The 22,164-nt window shown below is 38.0% G+C and overlaps 1 long non-coding RNA gene across 1 annotated transcript in view; it reads left to right on the plus strand.

Annotated features, from left to right (window-relative positions):
• LOC149990416 (uncharacterized) overlaps positions 1-13,633 on the plus strand; it is a 137,774-nt gene extending 124,141 nt beyond the window's left edge. Inside the window, exon 4 of the long non-coding RNA XR_016508575.1 lies at positions 13,448-13,633. This is a non-coding gene — a long non-coding RNA (uncharacterized LOC149990416). The remainder of the gene's footprint in view (positions 1-13,447) is intronic.
• Positions 13,634-22,164: the final 8,531 nt, after the last annotated feature.

Consider the following 22,164-nt stretch of genomic DNA (forward strand, 5'->3'; position numbering starts at 1 on the left):
TTCTTTTGAATTGGGGTTTCAGGATTTTGGGGGTATAATCCCAGCAGTGGAATTACTGGGTCAAAAAGCAGTTCCATTTTTAGTTTGTTGAGGAAATTCCATACTGTTTTCCATAGTGGCTGCACCAGTCTGCATTCCCACCAACAGTGCAGTAGGGTTCCCGTTTCTCCGCATCCTCGCCAGCATTTGTTGTTTGTTGATTTGTTGATGATGGCCATTCTGACTGGTGTTAGGGGGTGTGTCGTGGTTTTAATTTGCATCTCTCTGATGGCTAGTGATGTTGAGCATCCTTTCATATGCCTACGGACCCTCTGTATGTCCTCCTTGGAGAAATGTCTGTTCAGATCCTTTGCCCATTTTTTAATTGAATTTTTTGTCTCCCTGGTGTTGAGTTGTATAAGTTATTTATATATTTTGGAGATCAAACCCTTGTCCAAGGTATCATTGCCAAATATGTTCTCCCATAAAGTTGGTTCCCTTTTTACTTTGCTGATGTTCTCTTTCACTGAGCAGAAACTCTTTAGTTTAACGTAGTCCTATTTGTTTATTCTTTCTTTTATTTCCCTTTCCCTAGGATATATATCAGCAAAAATATTGCTGTGTGGGATATATGAAATTTTCCTGCCTATGTTTTCCTCTAGGACTTTTATGGTGTCACAGCTTACATTTAAGTCTTTATCCATTTTGAGTTTATTTTGGTGTATGTTATAAGTCGGTGGTCTAGTTTCATTTTGTTTTTGCGGGTCCCTGTCCAGTTCTCCCAACACCATTTGTTGAAGAGCCCATTTTTATTCCATTTTATGTTCCTGCCCCCTTTGTCGAATATTAATTGACCAGAGACACATGGGTTTATTTCTGGGCTCTCTATTCTTTTCCATTTATCTGTATGTCTGTTCTTATGCCAGTATCAGTTTGTTTTGATTACAGTGGCCTTGTAGTATAGTTTGATATCAGGTATTGTGACTCCTCCAACTTTGTTCTTCTTTCTCAAGATTGCTGAGGCTATTCAGGGTCATTTCTGGTACCATATAAATGTTTTAAGTATATTTTATTGATTATGTTGTTACAGTAGATCCATTTTTTCCCCTTTGCTCCCCTCTGCCCAGTACCCCACTTCCCTCCAGCAATCCCACCCCCCCTTAGTTCATGTCCATGGGTCGTGCATGTAAGTTCTTTGGCTTCACCCTTTCTTATATTTTTCTTAACTTCCCCCTGTCTACTTTGTACCAACAACTTATGCTTCTTTATCCCTGCACCATATCTGCATTTATCCCCCTCCCCCCTCCCAACTGGTAACCCTCCAAATGATCTCCATACCTATGGTTCTATTCCTATTCTGGTTTGCTTAGTTGGATTTTGTATGTATGTATGTATGTATGTATGTATGTATTTGTTTGTTTGTTTATTTATTTATTTATTTTTGGATTCAGTTGTTGAGAGTTATGAGTTTGTTGTCATTTTAGTGTTCATAGTTTTGATCTTCTTTTTCTTAAATAAGTCCCATGGACATTTCATATAATAATGGCTTGGTGATGATGAACTCCTTTAGCTTCACCTTGTCTGGAAAGTACTTCATCTGCCCTTCCATTCCAAATGATAGCCTTGCTGGATAGAGTAATCCTGGTTGCAGGTCGCCTTTCATACATTGAATACTGCTTGCCAGTCCCTTCCTGCCTGCAAAGTGTCCTCTGAGAAATCAGCTGATAGTCCCCTAGGCAACCCCCTGTAGGCAACTCTCCACCTCTCTCTTGCTGCCCCCAGGATTCTCTTTCTCCTTCACCTTTGGCATCTCAGTCATGATGCATTGTGGTGTGGTCCCCTCTGGGTCCAGTTCATCTGGGACCCTCCGTGCTTCCCTGACCTGTATGTCCATCTCCTTCACAAAATTTGGGAAGTTTTCCTCATTTTTTTCAATTCTTGCTTCCTCATTCTGCACTGGTTGACTGTTCTTTTCTTCCTTATGTTCCAAATCACTGATTTGAACCCCAGTTTCCTTCCCTTCACCATTGGTTTTATATGGATTTTCCTTTGTTTCACTTAGCATAGCCTTCACTTCTTCTCTTATGCTTTTGCCATACGCAAGCATATCTGTCAAGCCTGTGAGCATCTTTATGACCAGTGTTTTGAATTCTGTGTCTGTTAAGTTGTCTTATCTCCTCATCTGTGAGGTTGGCAATCTCCTCATCGCTTAGTTCTCCCACTGGAACCTTGATCCGTTCCCACTTTTGGGCCATACTTCTCTGTCTCCTCATTCTGACAGGCTCCTGTGTTTATTTGCCTCTGCATCCCAGGTAGAGCTGTTGCTCTGTTATGTTGTAAGGGGCAGAGTCTTAGTGATTCATCAGTACAGGCGACCTATTTCACCACATTGTGGCGCTGTATGTGGGGGAGGGGTCTGAGAGGGAACAATGGCACCCATCTAGCTCTCGCCCCTTTTCCAGGCACCTCTCCCACCTTTGCACCGGACTGGCGCCCCTCTAGCTGCTGCCCTGGCCATCGTTCCCAGAGTGGGTGGGCCTGCAAATGTTCTAGGACCATGGGGACCCTTTAAACAAGTGGACTCTGGTGAGAGACCAGCAGTTTCTTCCTCTACCCCAATCCCCACTGGTCTGCACATTCAGAAGCAATGAGGCTTGATTTTCCCCAGTGCTGGGACTGTGGGCTGTGAGGTCCAGTTAGGAGCTGAGAAAGCTCCGCAGGTGTCCCTCCTGACTTTTTAAAACGTGTTACTGTGCTTTCTGCCAGCCTGCCGCTGCTGCCTCTGCTGCCGCCACCACACCGCGTCCTCTCCACCTCGGCTCCGCCCCTCCTACCTGTCTGGATGAGTGTTTCTTCTTTATATCTTTGTTTGTGGGATTTCCATGCAGTTTGATTTTCTGGAACTTCTGGTTGTCTAGTTTTGAGGTAGTCGTATTCCTGCTTAGTTGTGGAGGGAGATGCAGCATGTCTGTCTATGCCTCTATCTTGGCCAGAAGTCCCCCGTATAACTTTTTGAAATATTTGTTCTAGCTCTGTGAAATATGTCTTTGGCATTTTAGTAGGGATTGCATTGAATGTATAAATTGCTTTTAATTCTTCCCATCCAAGAACACAGTATATGCTTCCATTTATTTGTATCTTCCTTAATTTCTTTCTTTAGTGTTCTGTAGTTTTCCAAGTACAGGTCTTTTACCTTCTTGGTTAAGTTTTCTCCTAGGTGATTTATTTTTCTTGTTGCTAGGCCCTGTTTTCTTTACAAAAGAGAAACAGGGTGACAAAAGATAAAAGTTGGAAAAAGAATCAATTGCTTCACATAAATGATGATTGATAAAAATTCAAATTGGTAGGCATATTGAGATTTCACATTCCTCCTGGTAGCCCACATTTCACTATATACAAGGGAAAAACCTATGCTCTTCATTGAGAAGCTGGGAGTTGGGGGTTCCCTCCTGACTGTATGGCTCTGTGCTGGGGGCTGAGGTTTATACTGAGAGTGCGTCTCAGCCTTTCCCACCCATTTTGATGTAGATATTTTTTCATTTGTTCAATGTGTAAGAGTTGTACAGTTTGTTTCTGGATCTTTTCGAGAGGAATTTGCTCTGTGTGCAGTTGTACATTCAGTGCATTTTTAGGAGGAAGGGACCTCAGGAGCCTCCTATATCACCATCTTGGTTGACCTTCCAAAATTACTTTCTTGATCAATCTCTTTCATGATTTTTCAAAAATCCTTTAAAAAAATCATCACATTGAATAGGCATTATTTATCTGTAGATGCATATCAATATGCCCCCAAATCTCAGTGGCTTAAACCATAAATATTTATTATCTCATTAGCTTTTGTGGGTCAGGAATTTGTGAATGGCTTATCTAAGTGATTCTGTCTTAGAGTCTTTCATGAAATTGTAACAAAATGTTGGCTAGGACTGCAGTCATTAAAAGACTTTTTCTCCCTAGCTTCATTGAAATATAATAAGCATATAACGTTGTGTAAGCTTAAGGTGCACAATGTGATAATTTCATACACGTGTATTGTATGTTGCAAAACATTTCCTACAATAAGGGGAATTAACACATCTTTTACCTCACATAAGTACAATTTTGTTATTGTTGTTATGGTGAAAACATTAAAACTCTGCTCTCATAAGAACATTTAAGTATACAGCACAGTGTTATTATTTATTTACTTATTGAATTTGTTCTGGTTATATCAGTCAATAACTATATAGGCTTCAAGTGTACAAGTCTACAATACATCATCTGCACACTGCACTGTATACCCATCATCCAAAGTCTAATCTCTCTCTGTCACATTTTTTCCCTCTTTTACACTATTCCAATTGCCCCCACTCCCTCTTCCCTCTGGTAATCCCCATACTGTTGTCTGTATCCATGAGTTTTTTTTTTTTTTTTAAATTAATTTCTTCTCCTATTTTACCCAAACCTCCAGCTCTGTGACAGCTTTCAGTCTGTTCTTTGAGTCTATGAGTCTGTTTAGATTTCCTTTGATTATTTTGTTCATTAGATTTCACATATAAGTGAAATCATATGGTACTTGTCTTTCTCTGGCTTATTTCACTTGACGTGATATATTCTAGGATCATCTAAGCAGTCACAAAGGGTAAGATTTCCTTCCTTTTTATGCCTGAGTAATATTCCATTGTGTAAATGTAGCACAACTTTTTTATCCGCTCATCTACTGATGGGCACTTGGGCTGATTCCAAATCTTGGCTATTGTCAATAGTGCTGCAGTGAACATAGTGGTGAATATATTCTTTTGGATTAGAGTTTTGGGTTTCTTTGGATATATTCCCAGAAGTGGAATCACTTGGTCATAAGGCAGTTCCATTTTTAAATTTTTGAGGAAACTCCATAGTGTTTTCCACAGTGGCTGCAGCGGTCTGCATTCCCACCAACAGTGCAGAATGATTCCCCTTTCTCCACATCCTCGTCAGCGCTTGTTGTTGTTGACTTATTGATGACGACCATTCTGGCAGGTGTGAGGTGATATCTCATTGTGGTTTTAATTTGCATCTATCTGATGATTAGTGACACTAAGCTTTTTTTCATATGTTTATTGGCCATCTGTATGTTCTCTTTGGAGAAGTGTCTGTTCAGGTCCTTTGCCCATTTTTAAATGGGATCGTTTGGAGTTCTTTTTGGTGTTGAGTTGTTTGAATTCTGTATAAGTTTTGCATATTAACCCCTTATCAGATGTATCATTGATGAATATGTTCTCCCTTTCAGTGGGTTGTCTTTTCATTTTGTTGATGGCTTCCTTTGCTGTGCAAGATTTTAGTTTGAGGCAATCCCCTTGGTTTATTTTTCTTTTGTTTTCCTTGCCTGAGGAGAGACATCAAAAAAAGCATTGCTATGAAAAATGTTCAAGATTTTCCTGCCTATGCTTTCTTAGAATATTTTTATGGATTAAGTCTTTAATTTATCTTGAGTTTATTTTTATGTATGGTGTAAGATGATGGTTTAGTTTCATTTTTTGCATGTATCTGTCCAGTTTTAACCCTCATTTACTTAATGCACTGTCTTTACCTTATTGCATGTTCTTGTTTCCTTTGTAAAATATTTCACAATAAAGGCATGGTTTAATTTGGAACTCTCTCATCTGTGTCATTGATCTATGTCTGTTTTTATGCCAGTACCATGCTATTTTGATTAACATGGCCTTGTGGTATAGATCGATATTAGGTAGCGTGGTACCTCCAACTTTGTTCTTTTTTTCTCATGATTACTGAGGGTCTTTTGTGGTTCCATATAATTTTTTTGAATAGTTGTTCTAGTTCTGTGAAATATGCCATTGGTAATTGATGGAAATTTGTTGAATCTATAGATTGCTTTGGGTAGTAAGGACACTTTAATGATGTCAATTCTTCCCATTATGAACACGGTACATGGTCCATTTGTTTGTATCTCCTTCTGTTTCTTTCCTTAGTGTTGTTAATTTTCTTAGTACAGGTCTTTTACATTCTTGGTTAAATTTATTCCTAGGTATTTTTAAAATGCAATTGTAAATGGGATTGCTTTCTTTTTCTTTTTTTTTTAAAGGGGAGAGAGAAACATGGTTGTATGAAAGAAACATCTATTGGTTGCCTTCTGCATGCCCCCCAACTGAGGACCTTTTGGTTCATAGGCTGATGCTCAATTCACTAAGCCACACCAGCCAGGGCAAAATGGGATTGTTTTATTAGTTTCTTTTCCTGATAGTTCATTATTGGTGTATAAAAATGCAACTGATTTCTGAATATCTATTTTGTATCCTGCTATTTTACTCAATATATTTGTCAATTCTGATAAGTTTTTTAGTGAAATATTTTGGGTTCTCTATGTGCAGTATCACGTCATATGCCTATTGTGACAGTTTTACTGCCTCCTTTCCAATTTAAATACCTTTTATTTCCTCTTTTTGTCTAATTGTTGTAGCTCTGACTTCCAGTACTATGCTGAATAAGAGTGGTGAAAATGGACATCCCTGTCTTGTTTCCAATTATAAGGAAACTGCTTTTTCCTTTTGTATTGTCTTTTTTAGCCTCTGTGCCATTTATTTCTGCTCTAGTCTTTATTTTCTTTTTTCTACTTACTTTGGACTCTGTTGTTCTTTTATAGTTATTTTAAGGGTTAAGTTGGATTGTTTATTTGAGATTTTTTTTTGTTTTTTGAGGTAGGCCCATATTGCTACGAATTTCCCTCTTAGAATGGCTTTTGCTGTGTCCCATAGATTTTGGACTGTTGTGTGTTCATTTTCATTTGTTTCAAGGTAACCTTGATTTCGTTCTTTATCTCAATTTTGACCCACTCATTGTTCAGTATTTGTTATTTAACCTCCATGTGTTTGTGTTTCACTTTGTTTTTGGAATTGATTACTAAATCCATACCATTGACTGATGAAGATGCTTGATATGACTTCAATCTTCTTGAATTTGTTAAGACTTGTATTGTGTCCAAACATGTGGTCTATCCTAGAAAATATTCCATGTGCATGTGAAAAGAATGTATACCCTGCTGCTTTGTGATGAAATGCTCTGTTAATATTGATTAAATCCATCTGACCTAGTGTGTCATTTAAGCTACTGTTTCCTCATTGATTTTCTGTCTGGAAGGTCTAATCATTGATGTCAATGAGGTGCTAAAATCTCCTATTATGACTGTATTACTGTCAACTTCCCTATGTCCACCAAGGCTTTCTTTATGTATTTAGGTACTCCTATGTTGGGTGCATATGTTTACAAGGTTTATATTCCCCTGTTGGCTTGGTTTTTTTTTTTTTTGTAGTTTGTAATGTCCTTGTCTCTTGTTATGGCCTTTGATTTGAAGTCTATCTTGTCTGATACAAATTTTGCTACTCCAGTTTGTGTGTGTGTGTGTGTGTGTGTGTGTCTTCGTGGAACATCTTTTCCCACCCCTTTACTTTCAATCTGTGTGTATCTTTTGTTCTGATGTGGGTGTCTAGTTGACAGCATATATATGGGTCTTGTTTTCTTATACATGCAGCTACTGTATGTCTTTTGATTGGTACATTTATGCATTTAATGTAATTATTGACAGGTAATTATTTCCATTTTATTTTTATACATATGCCGCCCCCCTTTTCTTTCTTCTTCCTAAAGAAGACCCATTAGCATTTCTTGTAACACTGGTTTGCTGATAATGAACTCTTATAGTTTTTTTGTTGTTGTTGGTCTGGGTAGTTCTTTATTTCTCCTTCAATTTTAAATGATAATCTTGCTTGGTAGAGTAGGCTTGGTTGTAGGTCCTTGCTTTTCATCACTTTGAGTATTTCATGACAATTCTTTTTGGCCTAAAGTATTTCTGTTGAGAAACCAGCTGACAGCCTTATGTGAGCTCCCTTTTTGGTAACTGTCCTTCTTATGATGCTCTTAAGATTCTCTCTTTATCTTTAAGCTTTGCCATTTTAATTATGATGGGTTTTTGTGTGGGTCTCTTTGGATTCATTATGTTTGGGATTCTCTGTGCTTCCTGGACTTGTGTGACTTTTCCCTTTACTAGGTTAGGAAAATTTTAAGCTACTCTTTCTTCAAACAGGTTCTCAATCCCTTTTTCTCTCTCTTCTCCATCTGGTATTTCTATTATGTTGATGTTGTTATGCTTCATGTTGTCCTAGAAGTTCTTAGACTTTCCTCACTTTTTAAAATTATTATTTCCTTTTTCCTACCCTGCTTGGATTTTTATGTTATCTTGTCCTCCAAATCACTGATTTGATCCTCTGCTTCATCTATCCTGTTTTTGATTCCATCTAGTGTATTCTCCATTTCAGATGTTGTGTTCTTCACTTATGACTTATTCTTTTTCATGACTTTTATATCCTTTTTCATGCTTTAAGTTCTCATTAGATCATTCATTCTTCCCCTAAGTTCCTTGAGCTTCCTTATAACCTTTGTTTTTAACTCTGCATCTCGTATCTTGGTTGCTTCCATTTTATTTACTTTTTTCTGGGTATTTGTCTCTTTCTTTCATTTCAGGAATGTTTCTTTGTCTCCCCATTTTTCTTCCTTTTTGTGTTTTTCTCTGTATATTAGTTAGATCTGCTATGACTCCCTAATTTGTTATGGTAGTTTTATGTTGTGGGTGTTTTGTGGGGCTCAGTGGTGCAATCTTCCAGATCACTTGAGCTTGGTGCTCCAGGAATGTCTTTTTTTTTTTTTTTTTTTTTTGGTTATGTGCACCCTTCTGTTGTAGTTGAGTCTTGAATGCTGTTTGTCTATTCGTTGGTGGGGTTCATCCTCATGCTGGCTAACTATAAGGATACACCTTGATCATGGTATATGACTTGCTGTGTGGGGGCTACCTGCCCTGAGGTAGAGTTGTATCCAGCAGGGTCTGGTGCCTTCTGGGATTTCCATTTGGGTGTTCTGCTTGTGTGGATAGTTGGATCGAACTATGTTGTGGTATGAAGCCCACCCCTGGTTTTGTTGGTTCTGGGTCCATTCAGGTGGGCATCTGATGTAGGTTGATGTCAGAAGCTGCCTGTATCTGGCCTTAGGCTATCTCTGGAGCTACCATGCAATTTGCTGTTTGTTGCTGTCTCTACTACACTTGGGTGTACATGGGAGGGGCCATTAGGAGGGGCCAATCTGTGTAGAAACTTCCTATATCTGTGAGCTGGGGGTAGATCAGTAAAAGGCCTAAGACATCCTGAGATCTGCCTCTTTCTGTACGCTGCTCCTCCACCTGAGGTTGCCTGGTCTCAAGAGCCTTCCATAGAAAATCTGTAGAGTGGGCCCAGGCTGGATGCAACCCCAGACCCTTCCACAAGGCATGAGCTTGATAGGGCATGGTGACTGGGTAGGGTGAATGGGGCTAGTGGGTCTCCTGCTTGAGGGCAAGATGGTCAGGTACTCAATAGGAGGAAAGTGGCCTTACTGTAGAGCCATACCATTTAGTCTCTGCCTGAGTCTCTGACCCTAGCTCCCCCAGAAGGAGCCCACCTCTTGTTCAGGTTGGGTGTAGCCAGTGACCCCTTTACAGGAGCAAGCTCAGCAGAGTAGAGGCACCAGGACTTGGGAGGACATATCAAAACAGACTCCTATTAGGGGAGTAGCCTGAGTTAAGCTCATGGGGGGGGGGTAAGAATGGTTCCCAACAGCCATAGTTAGGAGGACAGGTCAAGTGAATCAACAAGTTGTGGGGGGACGGGGCGGCGACACCAGCTGTGTCATGAAGTAGGGAAGAATGGCCCAGTTCCAAAGCTACACAACTCACTTACTGTCTGAATCTCTGCTAAGAGCTTCTCCAGGAAAAGAGTGCACCAAAGGTCCCTGTTGGGTGCAGCCAGCACACCTTGCTGCAGGCCTTGAGTTCAGCAGGGTGGTGTTGCCAGTAGTTGACGAATGAGGCAGTGCACTCCCCAAGCTGGTGTTGTAACAATTGAAGTGCTTGACTCTGGGATGGTGGCATCTGGGTCTTTAGCAGACCCTCTTCTCTCTCAGGTGGACTGAATCCCCCAATGATTTTCAACACTACCTGCTATATGGGTTCCTTTTTCCATCTCTGTTGCTCTGGGTTGGGGATTCCCACATGGGGTTTAGACCTCATACTCCTCAGGCAGGGAGTTTTGCAGCCAAGATATCATTTTGGATTCTCAGCCTCTGTGTGTGGGGTCTCTATATGGCTTCCTATGTAAACCTGTGGTTATATATTTCTGTTCAGCTAGCCTTCAATTGATTATTCAGGTTGATTTAGCTATAATTTAGTTGTAAATCCAGTATGGTGCTGGGAAAAAGTGAGCGTAGTTTCCACTTACTCTGCAGCCATCTTGGAATCTCTGCAATACAGTATTGTTAACTTTAGTCACCATGTTGTGCATTAGATGCCTGGAACTTATTCACATTATAAATGAACATTTAACTTTTGACTCGCATGTCCTCATTTCCCCCACCAATAGCTCCTGGCAATTACCATTCTCGCTGTGCATTTAACTATGATGTTTTTAGATTTCACATGTAAGTGAGATATATAGTATCTGTCTTTGTCTGACTTATTTCACTTAGTATAATTCCTTCAAGGTCCACTCAGCATGTTGTCTAGATGACAAGATTTCCTCATTTTTATGGCTGAATAATATTCTAGTATGTACACACACACACACACGTATATTCTTTATCAATTCTTCTGTCAATGGACATAGGTTATTTCCATGTCTTATAGATTGCTAGCAGTATTGCAATGAACATGGGAATGTACGTTTATTTTGAAATAATTATAAACAGGAAGTTATAAAGATTACACAGAGAAATCTCACTTACTCTTAACTTAGTTCTTTTTATTTTCCCTGCAGTGGTGAAGTTTTTATTTTTTTTTATTGTATTTTTAAAATTACCATTTGGTTCCCTTGTTCCCCTCCCCCTCTTTTATCACCACACTGTTGTCCATGTCCATGAGTCCTTTTCCTTTTTGCTCAGTCCCTCTACTCCCTACCCTCTGTCCCCTCTACCCTCTGCCCCCCATAGCTGTCTTTCCAATGGTTGTATCTTAATTATAGTACAAATGAAACCCAGAAAATTGGCATTAGTACAATGTATGTATATAATTCTATGTAATTTTATCACATGTGTAGATTTGTGCAGCCATGACTGCAATCAAAATACAAAATAAATTGATCACAAATATTCCTCATGTTATCTTTCAATAGCCACAGTCCCCTCTCCCTTTCTCTCTGTTTCTAACTTCTGGAAAATAGCAATCTTTTCTGTATCTCAATAATTTAGTAATTTAAAAATTTTATATAAATTGAATCATACAGTATATAAAATTTGGGATTTGCTTTTTTCACTCATTATAATGCCCTTGAGATCCACTCAAGTTGTTGCACCTATTAATAGTTTATTCCTTTTAATTGATGAGCAGTATTCCATGATATGTATGCATCACAGTTTGTTAACCATATACCCATTGTAGGACATCTGAATCGCTTCTGTCTTTTGGCTATTACAAATAAAGCTGCTAGGAACAATCATGTATACATAATTATGTAGGTACAAATTTTCATCTCCCTGGGTTAAATGTCTAGGAATAACCCCACCTAGCTTATAATATAATTAACTTAAATATTTCCTCTACATACATTGACAGACACATCAGATAATGCTACAATTATGTTTCAATCATCAAACATAATTTCAAAAGCTCCTGAGGACTTTTTGCCCTCTTGGTTGTTTCTTCCTTCCTGATGCTCTATGATTTCTGTCTTTTTTTAAAAAATTTCTTTCTGTTTAGAGAACTTCTTTTAACCATTTCTTTAAAGTAGGTGTGCCGATGATAAATTCTTAGGTTTCCTTAAACAGAGAATGTCTTCATTTCCACTTCATTCTTGAAGGATATTTTCACTAGATATAGAATTCAACCCTCCTGAGACTAGGTTATAAATTCCTATAGCATCCTTTTTCTTTCAAAACACTCATTACACTTTCAAATACTTGTTTCATGCCTGCTTCCACCATAAGATGAGCAATTCTTAACCTAGGTTTAACATTAAAAATTCCAATTCCTGGATGTATTGCACATGATTACATCATAATCGCTGGGGTGGGGGACCCAGACATCAATATTTTTAAAAAGTTTCCCCAGGCTATTCCACCATAAAGCCAAGACTGAGAACAAGTGCCCAAGCCAGACACTGAATCATTTACAGATAGATAGTGTCTAGTTTAGTATCTTGTTCTAAGTCAGTTTTGTTAAAGTTGGTTGAATCAATTATAATTGCTATTATAATGTATTTTAGAATCCCACATTTATTTAATAATGTCCCAAATTGTTGAAGAGATATTTGATTCAGTGGTCCAACTCTGGAAACCTTGTTGAGACTTACTTCATACCAGGTGTTGGGCATATTAAATTCAATAAGACACAATCCTAACCCTTAAATATCCCATAGTCTAGTGGGGAAGACAGGCCCATGAGCAGATAATTAAAATATAGTGTGGCTAGTGGAAGCCATAGAATTTTATGTAAAGTACACAGAAAATGTAGAGATGGATTTGGCCTGGAAGATGAGGCAAAAGAGTTGTGAACAGACTCTTGTAGATGATCCTTTTAAAAATTTTATTCCATTTAAAAAACACTTTGTTCAAGTATGATTGGCATACAAAAAGCTATACATATTTAGTGTGTACAACTTGATGGGTTTGTAGAGAAGTATACATCTGTGAAACCATCACAACAATCTGGGCCGTAAACTTATCTATTAGCTCCAAAAATTTTCTCCTGCCATCTTTATTTATTATTATTATTTTTGTGATAATCATAACACAGGATTTACTTTATTAGCAAAATTTTAAGTATATACTATAGTATTTTTAACTACAGGCACTAAGCTATACAGTAGATTGCTAGGATTTATTAATCTTGCATAACTGAAAGTTCATACCCTTTGACTAATATCTCCCCATTTTCTCCTCTCCCCAGTCTCCGGAAAACGCCATTCTGCTCTCTGCTCCTATGAGTTTGACTATTTTAGATTCCTCATATAAATGGTATCATGTAGTATTTGTCCTTCTGTGTCTGTCTGGCTTGTGTCTCTTAGCATAATGTCCTCCACGTTTATCCATTTTGTTACAAATGCCAGGACTTCCTTCTTTATTTAAGGCTTAATAATATTCTTTTGTAGGTATGGGGGGGGACCTCCCCAAAACTAATTATCTTCTGGAAGGTGGGCCCATTGTAATACAGGCTTCCCCCACTAGGTGAGTGTTTTAGGAACCCATCTGTATCAGTGTACCAGCTGACCTTGTTGTGAGAGGCTGCATTCGACCTCAGTGAATTTTTTTGAAGGCTCTTTCAGTGTGTTTGCCCATTTCATAATGGGTGATTTATGAACACACCTACCCATACCACAATGAGTGTTCAGCAGTTTTTGACCAAAAATGGCATGACCCCCATGCCCCACCCTCCCAATTCATCCAATTTTGCCCCAAGTGACTTTGTTATTTTTTTGTTTCCCAGATGAAAACATCCTCAAAGGGCAATGTTTGCTGATGTGGAAGAAGTGAAACAAAAATGGCAGATGCACTAAAAGGCATCAAAATCAACGAGTTTAAAAACTGTTTTGAGCAGTGGAAAAAATATCTCGATAGGTGTATTGTATCAAATGAAGAGTCCTTTGAAGGTGACTGAAGTTTAAACATGTAAGAATAAATACACAATTTTTAATAAATAAATTCTGTTTTTTGGGGGTCTCCCTTTCTATATATTACATTTTTCTTTATCTATTTGTTGATGGACAATTAGGTTGCTTTCATGTCTTGACTACTGCAACTAATTCTGCAATAGATATGAGAGTGAAGTTATCTCTTTGAGACATCAATTTCAATTCCTTTGAGTATATACTCAGAAGTAAGATTGCTGGATTGTATAGTAGTTCTATTTTAAAAATTTGAGGTATACCTTCATAATGTGTTCCATAGTGGTTGCACCAATTTACATTCACACCAACAGTGTACAAGGATTCTAATAGAACATCTTTAGCAAAAATTCAGAGGGGCTCAAATAATAAAATGATTGGTTCCAGATGGATTTTTTCCTAAGTAGGAGTGATTTGAGACTAATCACCCTCAAGGATTAAAATACTACAGCCAGGGCTGACAGAGACCTGGTGCTTGAAACCTGTTGGGATCTCCTAGGTGCTTTTATATCTGTTGCACTCCTCACAAAAATTCCACTATGCCATCATGGTGGGGATTATTTTTTATTTGTCAATTACAGTTGACAGTCAATATTATTTTATATTAGTTTCAGGTGTACAGCATAGTAGTTAGATATTTATGTAATCTATGAAGTGATCCCTGTGGTGGGGATTATTATCCTCATTTGACAGCATAAGAAACTAAGGCTCAGAGAGGTTACGTGATTTTCTTTTCAAGGTCACATAGCCAGTTAATAGGAATGTGATGTCTTGAACATAGGTACCATGACTGTGAGTGAGTTCAGTGCTGTTTTTGAAGGGTCCATCAGTAGATTGATCTCATTTAATGGATCTCAGATACAATCAAGGAGAAGGTTGGAAGCCAGGTTTGGACCAGTTTATAGAGCATCACATTCAATACAGAGGAGTTTGGACTTTTCCTGGTAGGTTGTGGGAAGCCATAAAAAGATTTTGAACAGTGGGAGTGACTGTGCCTGTTGACTGGTCTTCCTCGCCACTTCAGCACTCAGTGTTTGGCACTTAAAACCAAGCCAACAGGTTAGTTTTATATCCCTATCAGCAAGTCAGAACCTGGTAGTTTGTGGTCAAACTGTTTATGTACTTTCTTTTAACAGTTTCTCTCAGTTGCTTTCTGCTTTATTTAAGGGCATTCCAGTCATTTCCATCTGTCCTCTATTAGTGGCTAACCATAGGGGAGCCCTGGTCTGTCCCTCCACCCACCCCTCTGCCCCATCTTGCCTTAATGAGAAAGCTGGTTTCTCTAATTCTGAAATCAGACCCAGCCAAACAAGCAGAGACACAATCACTTTGGACATGGAACACTGAAATGGTGATTAATCTTCTTTCTAAACATTCTTGTCAAACGCTTACTTCACCTCACACTTTCTTCATTTCTCAAAAGACATCTGGCGTGCAGCTTTTTTTCCCTCTTCCTTTCTACATGTTGCCTAATTCCCGCCCCCCCCCCCCCCACCGCCACCCCCTGCCTCCTGTCTTCTATTTTTGCTACTTGGGGAAGAAAATGCTAAAAGTAAGATGAGGATGTCAATGAGGCAGAAACCTGGTGTTGCCACCCTAGATTCACCAGTACAGCTTTGTCAGAGAGGACAAGTTAGAGATCATCCCAATTTTACTAAAAGATAAGAAGAAATGTTTCGAAAACTATCCAAAAGTTAATGGGAAAAAAATATCAGCAAAGATCTAGGGCTCTTGACGCCCAGGGCAGTGCTCTGCCCTGCAATTCGTGCTTTTAAAGGACATAGATACTGAGGTTTCAATTTAGGGAACTGGTGAAGGTTGCAGAAGCAGTAACTCATGAAGTCAGGATCTGATCTGTCTTGGTTTCTCTATGGTATACAAAAAGTCAAGACAAGAACTCCTGTATACTGCAGGGCTTCTTAGGATACTACTCTCTTTTATTTTGTTTGTTAGTTTATACTTTTTATTTTGAAATAATTTTTGGCTCATAAGTTGCAAAAATAGTACAGAGTTCCTGTGTGTCCTTCCCTTAGCTTCCCCCAATGATAACATTAGCTTACATCATGATGGTACCTTTTAGAAACCAAGAAACTGACATTGGTATAATACCATAAATTAGACTATAACTTTGTAATGAAGTGATTTGTGTCCCCTTACCATTTAAATGTCAAAACCCTAACCCACAATGTAACTGTATTTGGAGATAGGGCTTTTGGTGGGGGGCGGTAATTAAGTTAAATGAGGTCATAAGGGTAGGGCACTCATCTGACAGAATTGGTGTCCTTATAAGAAGAGGAAGAAACGTCAGCTGTCTCTTTCTCTTTCTCTCCATGTGCACACAGAGAAAAGGCCATGTGAGGACACACAGAGAATGTGGCTGTATACAAGTTAGGAAGAGAGGTCTCAGAAGAAGCCAACTATGGCACCTTGATTTTGAACTTCTAGCCTCCAGAACTATGAGAAAATAAACTTATGTTGTTTAAACCTCACAAACCTGTGATATCTTGTTATGGCAGCTCAAGCAGACTAATATAATCTTATTCTATTCCACCATTTTTAATATGTCCTAATTTCATTTTTGGTATATAGTGCTGTGTTAGTCTGCTAGAGTTGTCATAACAAAATACCACAGACTGGGTGGGTTAAACAACAGAAATTTATTTTCTTTTTTCATTTAATCTTTTTACTGTATTTTTTCCATTACCATTTAGTCCCCTACACCTCCCTCCCCCAACAATCACCAAGCTGTTGTCCACGTCCATGAGCCCTTTTTCCTTTCTGCTCAATCTCTCCAACCCCTATCCCCTCCCTCCCTTCCCATACCTGTCATCCTGCTCTCCATCTATGAGTCTGTCCCCATTTTCCTTGTTAGTTCAGTTTGTTCCTTAGATTCCACATATGAGTGAAATCACATGGTATTTGTCTTTCTCTGACTGGCGTATTTCACTCAGCATAATGTTCTCCAGGTCCATCCACACTGTTACAAAGGGTAAAAGTTTCATCTTTTTTATGGCCAAGTAGTATTCCATCGTGTAAATGTCCCATAGTTGTTTTATCCACTCATGTACTGATGGAAACTTGGGATGTCTCCATATCTTGGTGATTGTAAATAATTCTGCAGGTATTTTCTTACAGCTCTGGAGGCTAGAAGTACAAAATCAAGAGGTTGAAAGGTCTGATTTAATTTTGAGGCCTCTCTCCTTGGCTTGAAGCCAGATAATCCTCCTTTTGGCTTTTTACATGGTTATCCCTCTGTGTACATATGCTCCTTGTGTCTCTCAGTGTGTTCTACTCTACTATTCTTATAAAAACACCAGATTACATTGGGGTGTGCCCTAATAGCCTCATTTTAACATAATCACCTCTTTAAAGGCCCTGTCTCTAAACAGTCACTTTTGGAGGTACTGGGGGTTAAAGCTTCAATATATGAGATTTAAGGGGAAGCAATTCAGCCCATACACAGTGCTGTGACATTTTATATGTACAGATTTGTTAACAAACAACACAATTAGTATAAATAATTGTTCTACCAGCACAAAATTTCTAGTGCCACCACCTTATAGTTACACCCTCCCTAATCCCTAATACCTGGTACCACTGATCTCTTCTCCATCACTATAATTTTGTCATTTTAACAATGTTAAGCAAATACAGTAATACAGTATGGAAACTTTTGAGGTTGGCTTTTTTTTTTTTTTTTCACTCAGCATAGTGACTTTGAGATCCATCCAAGTTACTTCACGTGTTGATAGTTTTTCCCTTCTGCTGCTAAGTAGTATTTCATGATATGGGTGTACCAATGTTTGTTTATCCATTTGCTTATTGAAGAATATTTGGGTTCATTCCATTTTTTGGCTATTACAAATAGAGCTTCTATGAACATTTGTGTATAGGTTTTTGTGTAAACACAAGTTTACTTTATCTACAGAATAAATATCCAGAAGTGCAATTGCTGTCATATGGTAGTTGCATGTTTAGTATTTTGAGAAGCTACCAAACTATTTTCCAGAGTGACTATGCCATTATACATGTCTACAATGATATATGAGAGATCCAATTTCATTGTGGTTTTAACTTGCTTTTCTCTAATGGCTCATGATGTTGACCAAGTATCTCTTCATGTTCTTTACCAATTTTTAAAATTTATTTTTAATTAAAGTTGACATACAATATAGTTTTTGTTGTAGGTGTACAAAATAGTGATAAGAAATGCATGTACTTATCAAGTAATCACCCTGATAAGTCTAGTATCCATTTGACATTATACATAATTATTACAATATAATTGGCTATATTCCCTATGGCTGTTTTTATAATTGCCAATTTATACTTCTTAATCCCTTTCACCTTTTTCACCCATTCCCCCCAACTGCCTTCCCATCTAACAATCATTAATTTGTTCTCTGTATCTATGAATTTGTTTTGTTTGCTCATTTATTCTTTTCTTTAGATTCTACCTATAAATGAAATCATATAGTATTTCTCTTTCTTTGACTGGGTTATTTTATGTAGCATAATATCCTCTTGGTCCATCCATGTTTTCACAAAAAGTAAAATTTCCATCTTATGGCTGAGTAATATTAATTGTATATATGTACCACTTCTTTATCCATTCATCTATCAAGGGCAATTAGGCTACATCCATATCTTGGCTATTGTAAATAACACTGCACTGAATATAGAGGTGGATATATTTTTTTGAAATTGTGTTTTGGATTTCTTTGAATACATACCCAGAAGTGAATAAATTTTTTCAATTTTGGGGGTGGTACATATTCAGAAGAGGGGTTTCTGAAACATATGGTAACTTTATCTGAAAATTTTTGAGGAATCTCTGGTGTTTCTCATAGTGGCTGCAAAAATTTACAATCCCACCAACAGTGCGTGAGGTTTTCCTTTTCTCCACATCATCACCAACGCTTGTTTCTTTATCCATTTTCTAATTGAATTTGTGTGTGTGTGTATGTTTTTACTATTGAGTTTGAGAGTTCTTTACATTTTAGATACCAGTCCTTTGTCAGATATGTGGTTTGGAAATGTCTTCAATATGTGGCTTGTCTTTTCATTTTCTTAAGATATTTTACAAAGCAAAAGGTTTTTTAAAAGATTTTATTTATTTTTAGATAGAGGGGAAGGAGGGAGAAAGAGAGGGAGAGAAACCTGGCCTGCAATGCAGGCATGTGCCCTGACTGGGAATCGAACCAGCAACCCTTTGGTTCACAGTCTGGCACTCAACTCACTGAGCCACACCAGCCAAGACAGCAAAAGTTTTAATTAATTAATGTATTTAAAAAATTTTAAATGGAATATGCTTTGTTGTCATATTTAAGAATCTTGCACCAAACCCTAGGTCCAGAATATTTTCTCTTATGTTATTTTTTTAAAGTTTTATGGTTTCATGTCTTATATCTAAATCTATGATCCATTTTGAGTTGATTTTTGTATCAGTTGTTAAATTTAGATTGAGGTTCAACCTATACATAAAATCTCTAAATATTTTCCATGAGTTTAAATATAGTCTTAAGTTCTTCACACTGGGATTCCAGGTCATCTGTGGTCAGGGTTCACCTTGACATCCATGTTTTCTCCTTTGATTTCCTATCATGGCATATTGCCTATAAACATATGTTCTAGAGCTTGTCCACCTGCATTAAAATCCTGGGGCTACCATTTATTGGCTGTTATATATGACTCAGTATTCTCATTTGTAAAATGGGTATACAAACAGTACCTACTTTGCAGGGTTGTTGTAATGATAAAAATTAATTTGTGTAAGTAACACAGTGCCTGGAAAAATAGTTTTCAACACATGATACCTCTTATCATTATTACACAAAATGTTTATTTCAGACAAGCTTTCCATCCACTAACCTCATATCTCCATTTTCTACTTTATCTTTGATTGTTGTAGTCTTCATATATAAAATTCCTACCTGTTTTTATAGTTGCCTTTGAGGTGATATGGCAGTCAAGATTGACTGGAAAGAGGAGATTTCTGGGCTGATGATAAGGTTCTATATTTTGATAGAGATTGGAGTACACTTATATGCATTTGTTAAAAGTCAGCAAATTTTCCCTTAATATTTGTTTTAAAATGTATGTATAGTTTATCTCAGAATAACTGTAAATGTGTATTAAACATTAGTTAATGGTATGCATGCTGAAGTGTTTAGTGGTAAGTTGTACTTGATGCCTGCTACTTACTTGAAATGCAACAAACATAGATAGCTTAATGGAAGGATTGAGGGATGGATATATGGATAGATATATAATAAAGCAAGTTAAGTAAAATATAAACGGTAGAATCTAGGTGGTGGGTATAAGGGTGTTTACTAAAAAATTATTTTTATTTTGCTATATGTAGGGTCAACTTCATGAGTGTAAGACCTGTGCAGTCACACAGGGCCACATGTTCAGAAGGGTCCTGTACTTGCTTTAATGTTCTACTGTCACTCTTTTGAAGTTCTTAACAATTTCATCTTTGACATTGAATTTTAAGTGAAGTCCAGTGGGACAATGGAACATGCACATGAGCCAAGTTGATACACATAACGTGTGTGTTTACTGTTCATTGCAGCCCGTTTACATATATTGTCTGAAGTGCTCCATGAGCACAGAATTCCAGTGGGCCTACAATGGGTGGGAGTTCAGCAAGACTGAAATCAAGTACAGGTAAACAAGGTACATGTATGACGGAGTAAGTGAGGGCACTGGCAACCTCAAGAGTCTATGCCTTCCATTCAAACCAGAGCTTGTTTTGAATGTAAAAAGAAGGTAATAGCATTAATAAATGTGAATGAACAAGGAACCCCACAATATTTTTCTTACTCATGTTACTTCCCTATATTAGCTAATCACTAGTGCTAAATATGAAAATACATAGAAGTAAAGAGAAAGGGCAACTCATAGTTCCTTTTCATTTTACTCAGTCCTCACTCACTAGTAAATCAAAAGTAGAGAATTTTCGTAGAATCCGTGCATGTAAAAAAGTGAAATAAAAACCAGTTCAATTATATTTGTGCAGCATTTCCACTCTTCTGGTAAGAATGAAATACATAGGCATGTAAGAGTTTTGAAATATGAATTGGGTAATTTCAGTGATTCTGCATACTAGTTAAATGCTCTTATATTTGCATTTAAAACTGATATTATGTAATATAGAGATGAGAAGTAAAATTTATGCTAATAATTAAAATTTTAAATTATTCTTTACTTAGAACAACATAAAGAAATAAATTATTACCTGGCTATGTAACCCTCAGAATACTATTTTCCTATATGGGTTTCTGTCTTCACTTGGACAATGAGGAAATTTAACTAGCTCATCCTTTCTAAAGGTCCTTTAAAGCAAGAGACTGCTTCTTTCATCTATAGCATTTAACAGTCTTTTCCATGTATAACTGGGTGTTGTTTGGGGATGAGTATAGGCTATGTGTTCTTGTGGGTGTAAGCTTTTAGAGAATGAGTACCTGCCTTGTGTATTTCTATTCTCCATGAGGCTTTGTACATAGTAGGTACATAAATACTGCTGTCTGAATATATGATGGAATGAATAAGTGAGTGAATGCAATGGGAATTATTTGTATTTCACCTCATAACTCCTTCAGAATCAATCATTTTCTACACTTTTAATGTGGGAAGGTTTTTGTAGCAAACCTATGTAGTGGAAAGTCTGAATGTGATAGAAGGTGGCATTAATACTACTCTGGGTCTTCAACAAGACTTTTGGGATTACTCTCCTCTCCTGTCTGGAAAAGTTTTCCCTCCCTTCTGCCTTTCTAAAGCTCTTGGACTCCTATCTTGCACCCTCAGCAGGAGGTAGGTCTGCCTGCCTCAATAGGCTCAGTGTTGTGTGCCCAACTCAGAGGCCCATAAAGGAATTGGGTAATGGACAGAATACCTAATATGGGTCAAAGGTTCAGCCCCACAAGAGTCCTTTAAAATTTCCCATCTATACTAGGGTTTTTTGTTTCCCACACCCATTGGAAGGGTGGAGTGGGGAGGATGGCTTTGTGAAATCTGACATCTCGAGGCAGCGAGCCATGAACAGCTCCGTACCAACAGAAAAGTAGCCTAGGTCTTTTGAGAACTTGGTCTGTCCAGCTCCTTGCCACTGGCCAGAACACACTGGTGGCATTATAAACCAGGCTGGCCCCACTGCCTCCAGAGCCCACTGCCCAATCCCATTTTCCACTTTCACAAGCTCTACTCATCACTTTTCAATGAATCAGGCAGAATTTTTCCAGCTGGGTTCGGTATTGGTTTCCCTGAATGACCCTTCGAAAGTTCAAATTTGAATCCACAAATTTGTCTTGAGTGCGAGGCGTACCTTATACATCATTGAACACTCATCTCCTCAGAAGGTCAAGGCCTTGGCACGGTTGGGTGTTGATGTTCTTATCGATGGAAAATGTTGGTTTCGCATTCTATCAGCAACTCCCACAGAGGTGATATTGGGGATTTAGGGATCTGATCATTTAGAAAATGCTTTCTTGCAGCCAGGTCTAGTCTCATTTATATTTTGGAAAGAGAAGATAAT

This window comes from Furipterus horrens, unplaced genomic scaffold (assembly GCF_987537825.1).
Source record: "Furipterus horrens unplaced genomic scaffold, mFurHor1.1.pri manual_scaffold_17, whole genome shotgun sequence".
NCBI classification, from domain to species: Eukaryota; Metazoa; Chordata; class Mammalia; order Chiroptera; family Furipteridae; genus Furipterus; species Furipterus horrens.